This window comes from Pipistrellus hanaki, assembly GCF_964339955.1.
Source record: "Pipistrellus hanaki genome assembly, chromosome: 2".
Taxonomy (NCBI): Eukaryota; Metazoa; Chordata; class Mammalia; order Chiroptera; family Vespertilionidae; genus Pipistrellus; species Pipistrellus hanaki.
Window position 1 is genome coordinate 40,575,042 of NC_140504.1, and position 14,881 is coordinate 40,589,922.

Below are 14,881 nucleotides of genomic sequence, written 5' to 3' on the forward strand. Positions count from 1 at the left end.
TTATTATCACTTTCACCTTTTCCAGGTGAAAAAAAAAATGTAGGTACAGGAAGGTTGCATAAATCGCTCCGGTCACAGCGCTAGCACACTGTAAGAGAGTGCGTGTGCACAAGGGGCCCCCTCCAAAGTCTGGGTAGGAACCACTCTGCTGGGCTGCCTAGTGAAACCCTGTGTGCATAGTGACAACGGCCGACACTGAAAAAGCACTTTACAGTGTCAGGCCCATTAGGGGCCTTGCTAATATTAACCTACTTGATCCTCCTAACATCCCTGTGATGTAGATACCATCATTATCTCTTTTATCACTGAGGGACGGAGGCACAGAGGTTAGGTAACCTGCCCAAGATCACATAGCTCCTAAGATCTTGGAGTCCAGTGCAGATCTTGAACAGAGACCTTGCTCTGAAATACTGTACCCTGTGGTCCTCGTTCCTGCAGTCTCCCACTCTATCCATTTCCCTCATCTTGCCTTTGGGGCCCTGGTTGCTTATCTTCCACTCCCAGGAGAGTCACAGTGATTCCTTGGGAATGTGCTTCAGCAGCTCCAGCCAGATTTCTGATTTAGTATCTGGGGCAGCTACAATTTGTCTTCATTAAAACCACGTTAGAAAGAGAAATTACCTTTACCGAGCATCCCCTATGCCTCTATATGCCAGGCTCTGTGCTAGATACTTTACATACACTGTCTTTTTTTTTTTTAATTAATATATTTTATTGATGTCAGAGAGGGATGGTGAGGGAAAGAGAGATAGAAACATCAGTGATGAGAGAGAATCCCTGATTGGCTGCCTCTTGCACACCCCACCCTGGGGATCAAGCCTGCAACCTGAGCATGTGCCCTTGACCAGAATCGAACCCGGGACCCTTCAATCCACAGGCCAATGCTCTATCCACTGAGCCAAACCAGCTGGGGCTACACACACTGTCTAATTTAATATTCCCAATTATTCTTGGAGACAGTAATAATACCCAATTTGATTTTGTATAATTTGAGGGTCAAAGTGAGGTTAAAAATCATGTCCGAATTTTCCATTAAGAAGGAGCAAGCCATGTTCTTGGCCATCTGACCTTCTGACCCTCTGACCTCGTGGGGCCTTATTCCTCTCCTGGCTCCTTTCCTGAGCTTGAGGACTTCCTTTCTCCTAATTTTCAACTCTTAGATTTCATAAAACATCTACTATAAAAAAAAAAAAAAAAAAAAAAAAGCTAGTGACACATAATACATTTAGATTGCTGATGTTTTGAGAGGTTTCTTCCTTAAGCCCCAAACCTTACAAAAACATTAGGGTGGAAATCTTTGGGAACTTCCCATGGCTTCCCTTACCTTCAGAAGAGAGTCCAGCTCTGCAGCAGGATCTTCACCACGGCCGATAACCCTGCAGTCTCTCCGTGGCCCTCGGGTCTGGCCATGCAGGACAGAGTCGCCTGTTCTTCAAGCCAGTCAGATGCCAGCATCCTGCTCTACCTCTAAGGCTATGAAAGACTGCCTGTCCCCACAGGAAGGAGCCTTAGGCTACTGGGATTTGGGGGACCCCATGTCTGGTTTTTAGAGTTTTCTTGATTCTTTTCCACGTGAACTTGTCAATCAGAACTCAATATATTAAGAACAAGCTTCTCCCGCAGCCCCTCAGGTCTGCTGTAGTTCTCTGCCTCTGCTCTGCCGTAAGCTTGGAAACCAGCAGACCAAGTGGGCTTGAAATGGGCGCAGAGCTAAAGGGCCCCCTCTAATGAGGAAGTAGATGGACTCGAATGTGTAGACTTGGCAAAATCTATTTTGACCAGTTAGAGTCCTTCTTTTGCTTCCTTTTATGCCCTTAGTGGAGAGACTCCTATGGTTAACCCTTGCTGCACTGTGCCCAGACTTTGGCCCCCAAAGTCAGAGTATCAGGCTAACTCAGAATTGCCTGTTTGGGGCTGCAAAAGGCCTCACTTTGGCATTGCCAGGCAGCTCCCCTGGGTGACTTTGGAAACCAGTTTTCAGACACATTACAACAGGTCTGGGGTCTTAAAGTTAGTCATTAGGGGAGTGATCATTCATATTTTGGAATCATGGGATACATCTCACAGGTGCTTAAAAATCACCAACCAAAGGGCATAGAAAGACTTCCAACATAATATGCACTGTGATGGCCTCAGTTGCAGCATCGATCACATTGTTCACATGTCTGTGTTGCCCACGGGACAACTTCCTCTAATAGGGACCCTCTCAGATGCTTGTCTCTATTACCCAGCCCCAAACATAGCTCCTGGCACTTAGCAGGTGGTCACCAAAGGATGAATGAATATGTGAATGAGCAAGCAAAGCATTGTATTATACTTGAGAAAGGGGGGTGGCTGGGTTACCTTCTCTTTGTGGGTTGTATTTATGTAGGCCCAGCTCCTGCCTGCCCCAGGGTGGGAGAAGAATGAAATGCTGGTTGCCTGGCCTCTGCAGTTGCTCAGGCTTCACACCAAAGAAAATGCTTCACTTCCTTAGCAGCCATACCCGGGCCCGGGGACACTGAGTTTCATTTCACTCAGATTTGGGATGGCGTGGAGCTTGGTGGGATCCTACAGCCTCATCTCAGCTCTCAGCCACACAGAGGAATTCATCCTGCACTAAAATGCCCACACCGCCCATCTCCACTTCTGAAATCCAGGCCTGTGCAGGAGGGAGGGATCACCTCCTCACTAACTCATTCAGCTCATATCCTCCCCCAGAGGTGCTGCCTGATCCCCTGGGCTGGTGGTCTTGACTAGGTTGAAAGAACCACTTCCTATTTCTCCTCTAACCTTCCTGGTTCTCCTAAGTGTGACCAGCGACCTGGGATAGGCCCCAGTGCCCCTGGAGGATTTTGTTTTTTTGACAGCCCAGAAAGATCAACATTTTGGCTTGATCGCTGAGAAGTTTTCTTCATTAAGTAGTCTCCTGGTTGGGGGAATTTCACATGCCCTTTGACTTGAACCAACTTTGAAATCTTTCCTCACTTTTTAAAAAAATGTATTTTATTGATTTTTTACAGAGAGGAAAGTAGAGGGACAGAGAGCTAGAAACATCAATGAGAGAGAAACATTGACCAGCTGCCTCCTGCTCATCCCTACCGGGGATGTGCCCACAACCAAGGTACATGCCCTTGACCGGAATAGAACCTGGGACCTTTCAGTCTGCAGACCGATGCTCTATAAACTGAGCTTCTCGGCTTCTTTCCTCACTTTCATTGCTCCTTTCTTCAAAACCTAATTACTCTGTATATTCATCTGGCTTTCATTTGGACCTTAGGAATGCTCATCTTGAACCTGGAAACTGAACTCAGGGCCTGTTCTGACAGGGCTGTCTGAGCCACGGTAGAATGTAAGAGCTAAATATGGTCTTCCTCTTCCTCCTTCCGTGTTCAAGCTGACTTCAGTGACAAGATGTAGTTTTTCATTACAGAATCCACGTTTTACCCTTTCCAACCCACACATTCCGGGCTGGAATGCAGGTAGCATTCATTTACAACTATGTGTACACCTCACAAATGTAAATGGTAACGAGGTAACCCATATGGTAATATGGTAATAGCTTTACAGACTCATGTCTGGATGAAGTTCTTTATTTATTCAAAGATTTTCAGACTTACACCCCCTTGCATTCCAGATTTACCGCCTTCTCTCACAGCTACTGAATGACACCTGTGCTCCGCTGTGTTGTGAACAGAACAAGAACATGGACGGAAAGTCCTTCTCATGTCTCAGTTTCACCACTGGTCCTGCTCATTTCACTTCTCTGCTCATCAGTCTCCTATTCGAAAAATGGGTATAATAACTCCTGCCTCACAGAGTTGGCTAGTGTGTGTGCACGAGTGTGCATGTGTGCATGTGTGTGTGTGTGTGTGCGTGTGCGTGTGCGTGTGCGTGTGTGTGTGTGTGTGTGTGTGTGTGCGCGCGCGCGCAGGGGGCGGGGGCGGGGGGTCCAGCGCCCAGTGCGTATGGCAGTGGAACTAGGTTTCCATCGTGGCTCTGCCGTTTCTAAGTGGGTGAATTTGAGCAAACTTGATCTTTCTGGGCTTCAGTTTTGTCATTTGTAAAAGAGGAGTAATAGTGCAAACTTTAAGGATTCTGAGTAGGAATAAATAGAACATTCCAAAAGCATTGAGCAGAGTGTCTGGCATAGAGTCGGAACAGAATACATTTTGCTTCCTCCCCTCTTCTTGATATGCATTGAGGTGCTGGGTGCTAACATTTCATGACTGCTACTGACCTTTTCAGTATTCCCTGGGATAAATTAAAGAATTCCCAACATCTTGCTTCTCGATGTGATATTTCCCCCTTGTAGATTTCACTTAGTGTTTGCTTCTTAACCAATTTTCTCTGATGCCCAGTGTTTCTCTCTTCTTCACTGATTTCTGAAGGGAATACAGGAATTCTGTTGGATCTCAGGACAGAGGGCAGAAAGCCTTCATGTGCTGTGAGTGGGAGCATGCCGGGGTATTCGTTGTCAGAAAATGGGATGTGGAGATCACATGCAGATAAAGGCACAAGTGTGTGTGAGTGTGTGTACACTGGGGAAAGAGGGTTGTAATGTGTCTGAAAACTGGTTTCCAAAGTCACCCAGGTGTCCTGGCTCACAGCAATAATAATTTTCTTAATAGACCACCAAGATGTTTTTAAAAGGACTACCACAAAAGCATGTGGTACATAATTCTATCCATGGACCAAGGACACTTTTATTAGTAGGAAATGGGAATTTATTTTAATTTTACATATAAAACTACAACCATGAGCCTGTGTCTGTGAAATAAACAAGCTGTTGAGACACGGGATGGGCTGTTGCTGAGGCTTTTCCATGATTTTTCACCAGGGGCTTGTTTGCCCCCTTTGCCATCTGCAGGCTGTCACTAGAGACAGGCAGAGCTGCTGATACCAAAGGTTTGACAAAAGCTGAGGGGAGAAAACAGAACACTGAGAAAATTGTACCTCTGAGCACCATTTGGACAAGACTCCATTATTCTATTTTAGTGAAGGAACACTTCTTTCCAACTGATGGCACTTCTGAGTGTCACTTAAGTGTAGCTCGCAGGAAAGGGAAGGCTGAGCTGAATGCTGGGGTGCAGTGAAGGGTAAGGAGGATGGGGGTGTAGGGGTGATGTAGGGCAGAGGAAGGTGCGTTTGGAGGGAGTAAACTGTGCATGGGGATCTGAGGAATCTGGATCTGATTCCTTGGGTAAGAGCGAGTCAAGGTAAGTTCTGGAATAGGGAAGTGACAAATGGAAAGGGGAAATTTGGGGAAGACAAATCTCAAGGGTGTGAAGGGTAGCCTGAAGTACATTGGAATAGAGAGGGGAGGGAAAAATAGTGTAGATTGTGGATGAAGAGATGGGGGTATCAAAGAAAGCATTTGTTAGCCCCCTCCTCGTCCTGGCTTCAGCACTCCGAAGTGTACATGAGCAGCATTGGGTCTACAGAAAAAATGCCAGAGGCTGCCTATGGACTACTGGGACTCTGAGGGCCTCAGAATGATTGGAATCAACTCAGCAAATCCTGGCATTGAGGAGGGAGAACAGAGTTCTAAATGCCTTCAATGAGTGACTAAGTTCACTCCGGGCTGGGGAGGAGGCTCATGTCTGCTCCTCCCTTTGCCTCCTTTTCCACCTTCACACCTGGGATTTCCTCTAAGAGCCCTTCCTCCCACTTGGCCATGAATGGTAGAGGTTAGTTCAAGGCATTTTGAATCCAAGGGCTGACAAGTAACAGAATCCTGCAGGCTGTTACATTTATTTACTTTAAAAGGCTCAGCACATTATTACTTGTAAGGGAGCAGGATCAGAAATAGGAATTGTTCTTGCCTCTGGCAGGTGTGCATGTCTATTGTGACACTTCAAAAATTTTAATTTTTGCCTAATTCCAGAGAGTTTCCAGATAGGTAATAGTATCACTTTTAAATAACTTTCACAAATTTGTTTTGTTAATTTTAAAAATTATTCTTAATTCACCCAAACTGGAAATTTTGTTTCTGCAAAGTTTTAAAAGTATTTCAAATCATAAAATCATATACACATTGTGTGCAATTTGGAAAATATGAAACAAAAAAAACCCGTTAAAAATAAACTAACAAGCACCTATTTCTAGAAATAATTACTGTTAACATTTAGACATATTTCTCCTCTGTCTTTATTCTTTTCTGTTTTGCATATTAGCCTTTTCTGTATATATGTCAGCTTATTATGGAAGGTTCTGAAATTCTAAGAATTCCTCAGGAGGAAGCAAACAAAATACAAAGATCCCTTTCTATATATAGAAAAGGCTAATATGCAAATTAACTGAATGATGAAACAACCAGTCACTATCACTCACAGCTGGCGAGTGCAGTGGCGGTGGGAGCCTCCCCTGCCTCTGCAGCAGCAGCACTAAGGGTATCTGATTGCTGGAGTGTGAGAGGGTGTAGGCCAGGCTGAGGGACACCCCCGAGTACACAAATTTTGTGCACTGGGCCTCTAGTAATGGAGATATGTAAGGGAGATATATTTTTTAATGTGTAAGTTCACATTGTGCCCAGCCGTATATTACAGGCTTGTTCCAGGGCATTAAACTATCTTCATAAACTACTTTTTTTTTTTAATACACTAAAACTTTAAGGTTTGACTGATAATGCCTTTTTATGGCTATAACAACATTTATTTGTTTCATTGTTTTCCTTCTGTTGGGTATTAGGTTGTTTCCATTTCTTCTGAGGCTAAAAACAACACCATCATCGACGTCTTTGTGTGTGCAAGTGTATGCCTTTGTGTGTTTTAATATAGGTGTGACTGTTTGAGATCTGGCCAGACTTTGTTGCCTATTTCAGATGAGGGTCGAGTCAAATTCCCCCTTCCCATTGTGAATGACAGCTGTCAGACAAAGGGAGGACTGTACCATGGCATCCATCTAGCTCCTGGGAGAGGCAGTAACACTGAGCACAGGGGTGTTGTAAACACATCACAGGGGGCTTGTGATTCTACTATGTAATGGGGAGAGGGGGGAATCTAAAAGACAATTCATTTTCAAAGGAAACAGGTTTTCAAAATGTCTTTTGGATTGATTGGGTTAATTCTGTGTGGCTTTAAAATTACATTGCATGTGTTAAAAAGTAGGATCTAATGAGGTAGAGAATAGCAGTTGCTTTGAATAACAAATGAGTAGGAATAAGCAGACAGTGGCTTCTTATTCAGACAGTGAAGGCTGGCTCAACTGGTGAAGCAGTCCCCAGAAAAGAGCCTTAAAGTCATTAAATCAGACTTCTGGCCCTAGCTGGGCTATCTTGGGCAAGTTGCTTGGCCTCTCTGAGCCTCAGAATCCTGACTTACAAAATGAGGTAGATGGTGACACCAATATTTTTTACCTGCAGTTTGTTGAGAGGATTCAAACACCGAGAAAGAGGGCAAATGGAAGCTGAGATTGCCTTAGGAAGTAATAAAGACTTGCTCTTGGCCCAGAATTCTAGACAAATGTGCATGTTCTCAGGACAGCTCAACCCAGAAGACTCAAGCTTATCAGAGAGTGGAAATGAGGGGAAGGCCAGGGTTATATTTTCAGAATCCACTGTGGGGATCTTAAGTGATCTCTCTTCAGGCATTTAATAAGTGTTTTAATTTGCACTGGGTTTCCATATCTGATAGTTCAATATTGGGTGTGTGTTGTTGTTTTTTGTTAATCCTCAAACAAGGATATTTTCCCATTGATTTTTAGAGAGAGTGGAAGGGAGGAGGAGAGACAGAGAGAGAGAAACATCCATGTAAGACACATCCATTGGTTGCCTCCCTCACATGCCCTGACCAGGGATTGAACCTGCAACTGAGATGTGAACTTTTGACTGGAATTGAACTTGGGACCCTTCAGTCCACGGGCTGACATTGTCCACTTAGCCAAACCAGCTAGGGCTGTTGTGTTGTTTTTTTGTCCCAGACTGTAAGTAGGGACAGGGCTGGGCTAAGGGAATGCTGAAACATTGCATTTCTCGGTCAGACGTTTTGAAACCTGCAATCAGACTTGAGACTGTATTCGGAAACAACTGTATCCGATGTCAGCTTATTATGGAAGGTTCTGAACTTCTAAGAATTCCTCAGGAGGAAGCAAACAAAATACAAAAATCCCTTCCTAATTTTCGGCCACTGGGAACTTTTGTCCTACTGACTTCTCTAATCATTCAGCCCTTTTGTTAAGATGTTGGCACGCAGATCCGTGGCCTGTGATGCTTGGGTGGCAGAAGGCCAGCTTCTGTGGGACTGGAGATAAGAAGGTTTGGTTCAACACACACACACATTTCTTAGCGATAGACTTCTCCATTAGTTAGTTAACCCTGGGCATTAAGGAAAGGGTTCTGGTGCCAGTGTGTTTTCAAATCACAGATATGGCACTTCTGAATCTGTGGAACGGTAGGAAAGAGAATCTTGTGATCACCCGTCACATCTGGGATTCTGACAGGCCTACAGGGGTTTTTATTTAGAAATGTTCAAGGGGGAATTTGTCATCCATTCTTCATTTGCTTCTCTCCGGGAAGGAAAGGGTTACACTCTTCCTGCCCCGATGTGAACATTTTATTCTCCCAGTTCTTTGAAGTGCCCTCAGAGAATTAAGCATCAGGCTGAAGGCAGCTCTGTGTATCTTTGCAGCAGATTAGAACATATTCTCATTTTATTTGTTCACAGAACAAATATTTCCCTTGGAATGAAACCGAGGCAGTGGAGCAGGATCAGGCAGGACCAGCCACCAAAGGCGGCAACCCCCAGCCCCCAGGCCAGGCCAGCTCAGGGCCTACATGATTAATGCCCTGATTGCCTCTGCAGGCCCCATGGACCCATCTGAGTATATTGAGTCATTTATTCAGTCAGAAATAACTCCTGAGCTCCAACCATACCTCGATCATTGTGCAGGGTACAGAAATAAAAAGAGAAACAGGTTCTGTCCTCAAGGGGCTCATCGTCAAGTTAGGGGAGATAAAAGATGTTTGTGTATGAATGACTTTAATCCAGGCAAGAAAAGATAAGTCTTCAGAGTTCCGAAGATCAAATGTTTTGAGGTGGGTAATTATTCTGTGTGTTGGGTGTGTGTATGAGTGGTGGGACTAGTGGGTGTGTGGTGCAGTTGGCTGTGGTGTGTATGTCCCTCTGTGTGTGGGGGTTACTTGTATATGGTGTGTATATGTGTGTGGGGAGTGTGGTATGTATGTGTGTGTATATAGTAAGTGATGCTATTGATGAATATGGGTGTGAGTGTGTGGTGGTATGTAGGAAGTATGTTATGGTAGTGTGTATGTACAATATATGTATGCTGTGATTATATATCATGATGGTGATTGAAATGAGGTAGGCAAAGGAAGATTGGTAAGGAATATATGTATGTTGGTTCATGGTGGTGATGGTGGTGGTGTGTGTGTATGTGTGTATGTGTATGTGTGTGTGTGTGTGTGTGTGTGTGTGTGTGTGTGTGAGAGAGAGAGAGAGAGAGAGAGAGAGAGAGAGAGAGAGAGAGAGAAAGAGAGTATGTTGGTCATGGTAGTGTTAGGACTGAGAGAAGGCAGGCCTATTGGCAAGTGAAGATGGGAAGGAGTAGAACTGGTTGGGACAGGACAGGAGGAGGGCCCAGCAGGCAGAGGAACTGGACCACTAAAGGCATGGAGATGAGGAAGTCCAGGGAATGTATGAGGGGAGGGCAAGGCATAGGAAATAAGCTAGGATGGAGTGTTTAATTTTGATAAGTCCTTTCTGATTAAGACAAAGGCAGTTTTGCATTCCCCAGCTGTCCCTTTTCCTAAGCTCATGTGAGGATCTTGGGTTAAAGGTGCCATTTTCTTTCCCAAAGATCAAACCCCAGATAGGACTTAGGCCTATGACAGAACCACTGAGTGTATTCTGGGCCCCTTTTCCACCTGGGCTGCTACACCAGGAATGGTTCTTAGAGTTTGCAACCTCCCAAACTCTCAGAAGAGCCAAGGTGGATTCTACTGGGCTTGGGGCAAAGGAAGTCTAAATGCTAGAATCCTGGAGGCAAAGGTCAGAAGAAAGTGCAGTGTGCATGCATCTACCTGCCAGTAAAGTAGGGGATCGCTAGCTCCCTAACATTCATGGGCTGCCCTGGCTAGATTTGCATTTTGTGGAACTTTTTAAAGAGGCCAATGGTAGGAGCTGGCTCTCTGTTTCAATTTTGGTTTGCTTTTCATTACTTTTCCCTCCCTAGATAGGGTCAAAGCTGCTGCATGATTAAACATTGGCTAGATAAGCATGATTGTTTTCCCCATTTTATTAGACAAGGGAAGGAAACTGACATTTATAAAAAGTGTAATGTTTGCAAGACACATGTCATCATTCTAGTCCCCTGAGAGGTAAATATTATCATCCCCATTCAGCAGAGGAGGAAATAGGTCTAAGAGAGGTAAAGTAACTGGCACAAGATCGCCCTGTTCACCTCTGCAGTGAGCTCCCCATCCCTGGTCACTCAGCGAAATTTGAACCCAAGTCTGTTTGGCACTAAAGACCTTGCTCTTTTTATGATGCTTCCTGAACTTCAGTAGGCAGGATGATGTAGTGAAATGATGATGCATTTTAGCAGAAGTTCAAAGCCAAGCTCTTCCCTTCTTTGCTTCCTTGGCAAATGTTCATCTGGATTTTGAAGACTTAGTATAAAAAAATTTAAGTATCTCATTAATAATTTTATAGTGATTACATTTGCAATGATAGTATTTGAGATATGTTGAGTTAAATAAAAACACTTGATTACTTTCACCTGTTCCTTTTTTACACTTCTTAAAAAATGGTAGGACTGAGAGAGGGCAGGCCTATTAGCAAGTGGCTAACAGGAAAATTTAAACTTTCCAATGTGGCACACATTATATTTCTATTGAGCAGCTCCACTCTAGAAGAATGAAAACATAGGGTGATAGTTCCTATTTCCGCGCAATTTGATTTGAGAATATTTATCATGTGACCTCCCCAGGAAGACACACAAAAGTTGCTTAACAGGTACTTTCTCTCCCTCTCCGCATCATTTAAGTGGCCACTGTAGGGGGCTTCACTGTGGAAACCTTGGTCCTATGATAATATGGAGAGGGTGTCAGGTGACAGCTGCAGAGCCTCTTGTTCAGCTCACTTGAAGATTCCTTAGTTTTTGTGTCCTACTTCTTGAGAGATAGTTGTAATTGTCCCCTTGACCCTTCCCCCTAAAACAAACAAACAAACAAACAAACACACACACACAAATCCAAAGAAACAACTCAGGGCTGGCAATCACATGAAATAAATGTTGCTTATTGCCATACCCCCTTAGCCATCTTTGTTTTTCTTTCCTTTTGAAAAAAACAACAAAAAAACCTTACATGAAATGTTTTGAGTGTATAATATCTTCATTGGATTGAAAGAGAAGAGAAATCATTGGATTAATGATAAGGTTTTTTTCTAATTAGATTCATAAAACTGGGAAAGATCTTGGGAATTGAATAATCCCATTCAGATGCCCTGTGCTCAGAACGTGAGGCTCTGAGAGGCTAATGGTCTTGCCTAGGGTAACAGACCAGCCAAGGTGGATGGGGCCTGGGATCTGGTCTCCTGATCCCCCTCTTCAACATGCATCTGCTACACCACATTGCCCATTTCTCTCTGAATGCTTTCTTCCCAGCTCCTCCCTCCCAAAGCAATCCCTTCCCACCTGCAGTTTGATAGTTCATTCTCTTCTGCCTGTCTCTCTGACCCAGGGTCTTCCCTTTAACATAAGGGGTGGTAGAAATGGGAGTCAAAAAGATCTAGACAGTCTAAAGGATGGGTAGAAATTAACAAGATGAAATGTAACATTAAAAAAAAAAAAAGTTTGAATAGCCACTAACAAATGGAGCCAGGAGACTTTCTTGGCCTCACCAGAGGTTCAAGTGAGAAGACGATATGTGTGTGTTTGAAGGAACACAGGCATCTGGCCTTGGAAAAACCTTAGTTTCTTCATCTTTATTAACTTCCCTGGATTGTTGTAATGAGTAAATGAGACCACATTTCTGAAAGGACTTTGTGATCTATGAAGCACTATAGCCATGGTAGTTATTGGCATTCACTAGGTGCTAAGAGATGTTGGCTGTGTTAGCAGAATGAAGGAACAGGGTGACAGAGTTGCCAAAGAAAGCCAGTGTGACATCCAGAGGAAAGGCTGCAGCTCTGCCTTGTTCACCTGTTTCTGTGCTGTGTTCAGTTCTGGGAATCACATTTTGAGAGGGACCTTAGCAAACATGTTTTTCCAGAGAAAGTTGCAAGAGTAAGTTAGGGTCCAAGAGTCATGACATATAAGGAATGATTTAATGATTTAGAGGATGTTTAGTCTGGCATGAAAATTAAAAATAAAGATTTAGGGTTGGATAGCTGTTTCCAAATATCTAAAAGCTGTCCTGCAGATGAGAGGTGAGGTTTTGTGTTGCTAGTGACCAAGTCAGGGCTCTATAATGGGAGCTAATGGCAGGCAGATTTTGGTGCAATAGGAGCCTATCTAAGGCTCAGAGAACTGATCTCATTTGGGCTCCTGGGAAGGTAGTGGGCTTTCCATCAGCAGAAGTCTTCAAGGAAGGTGACTGGGCATGGGACAGTGCTGTGCTGGGGAGTCTTGCTTTGGCTGAGAGGTTAGGCCAGTTGTTCTCTGTGATCCCTCCCACTCAGAGATCATGATTATCTCCTGGTGTCTCTGATCTTTCTGATCTATTTCCCTCACCATTTCGGCTGCCTTTGACTTTCTATTTCCTCTGTAAGCAGCACTAAGGTTTTAGATTTGTAAATATTTCTGCAATGATCGATAGTCTGGTTTAATGAAAAGTAGGAGGAGAGAACATTCAAGAACAAAGACAGTTTTATTACTCTCAGGGACACACAGTAACCTTTTAAGTTGGGGAAGAAGCAGGAACCTGGTCTGGTGTATTAGAAAGTCTTTTTTTTTTTTTTTTTTTTAAATATATTTTATTGATTTTTTTTTGCCCCCCTCCCTCCCATACATATCCTCCCTCCCCAGAGTTTTATGTCCATTGGTTGTACTTATATGCATGTATACAAGTCCTTCGGTTGATCTATTATCTCCCCCAATTCTCCCTCCCCTCCCCGCTATAATTTGACACTCTGCTTGTTGACTTACTGTCTCTATATCTATCTTTTGGTTCATCAGTTTATAATGTTCTTTAAGTCTTGTAAATGCTACAGCAAATGGGTTATTCTTTGCTGTTGTTGAACATGCAAACACAACTGCTAAAGACCTTTGTTCTTAAATGGACCAGCACCTTCCTTATTTATGAAATTCTTTTGTTAGCTACAGATTTCAGGAAAATTCTCCCTGTAAGAATTCTATATCATAAACTACTTTCTGGATTCATAATTTAAGTGTTTTGCTGACTTGGTCATATGAAATTAGGTGTAGATGTTTTATTTATTTCTTGACTTCAGAAAAGCCATTTTCTTCAGGAAAATATTGTTCACGCATAGTTAGTGTTGCAGTTGGGAAGTGAGAGAATAGTTGAATCTCCCCAGTGGAGTGGGCAGCTGAGCTATTTCCAGGATTTTGTTCTGCCCGAGTAGCAATTATGCATCTGTCTCACAGTGCCCCACCTCAACATCCCAACAGCCCTTATTTCAGAAACCTCCATCTAGACGGAGGCACAAAATAGAACTCGGCAGGTCCAGGTGGAAAGGGGGAGGGGTTAGGTAGGAGTGAGTAACATTTTGGTTAGGTTCCCGGAGGCTGGAGTCCTTGCCCAGCCCTGAGGATGACAGTGGGGATGTGGAGAAGACTAAGGGTTCAGGGCGTGAGTTCTGGGGCTCTTGGAATCTAGTGGTTCAATTGAAGCAGGAATAGCCATAGAGACAGCAGCAATTGCTCTTCAAACCCCAGGGACTGGCCAGTGAGGCCAAGCCGGGCAGAAAGGCAGCGGCTGCACAGACAACAGGAGCCTGCAAGCAGTTGCAAAGCATCCATGGCCTCATCCTCTGGAGCTGTTACTCCATTGCAGGCCCCAGTCCGTGCTGCAGTGATGTTGAACCCACATCTCCTCCACTCCTTGCCTAGCCCCACCCAGGTGTGACCTTGAACCCTTGGCTCAGGACAGCATCAGCCTGAGGCCAGATGATGGACTTGTTCCTGGGGGTCTAAATTCTGGGGAGAGAAGCCAGGCAATTCTGATGTGAAGTTCACACCTTCACTTTCCATGTGCCCTTTCATTCCAAACCTGCTTCCTCTTCAGAATTCTTCTGTCTCAGGGGGCTCATCTACAGGCTCCAGATTCTGAGTTGTTCTAAAGCCCTGGCTTGACTCTGTCCTCCAGAGTTCCTGCCCTCTAGTGTGGTGTGGTGCAGTGGCTCCCAAACTTTCATGAGCACACAGGTTTATCTATAGCATGGATCATAAACAATCAGAATTCAGGGTCCCACTCTCAGATATCATGACTCAGGACTTCTGAGTGGGGCCTAGGCATCTGGACCTCAGGGGTTTCTGATGTAAGTAGTCCATGGGCCACACTTGGAGAAACTCTAATTTAGAGAAGAGAGCATATTAGGGTAGGAGAGAGACAGAACTGAGTTACTTATTGTGTTACTTGTTGAGCAAGTTAATTACCACGTCTGAGACTTTTTTTTCCTCACCTATAAAATGCTAACCACTTCATAGGAGAGTTTTCAGATGTCAGTGAGATGATAGATACATAATGTTTAGCAAGGGCTTATTTTATAAAGGATTTTTGGCTTCCTTTCCCCCTCCTTCAACACCTGGAAAGTAGCAACAGAGACCTTCAATTCTTACCAGTCCTGGCATATCAGTGGAACTTCCCTGGCAGTGGGCAAGTGTGGGAAGGTTACAGGGTAGTCCAGAGGAGCATGAGTGTCTCCAGTGCCTGTGGCTGATCAGACAATCTGGATTTCTCAAGCAACAGCATGAAATAACT

At 44.1% G+C, this 14,881-nt stretch overlaps 1 protein-coding gene across 1 annotated transcript in view; it reads right to left on the reverse strand.

The window, feature by feature from the left end:
• LOC311616480 (uncharacterized protein) overlaps nt 1–14,881 on the reverse strand; it is a 360,599-nt gene that overhangs the window by 581 nt on the left and 345,137 nt on the right. The window lies entirely within an intron of this gene.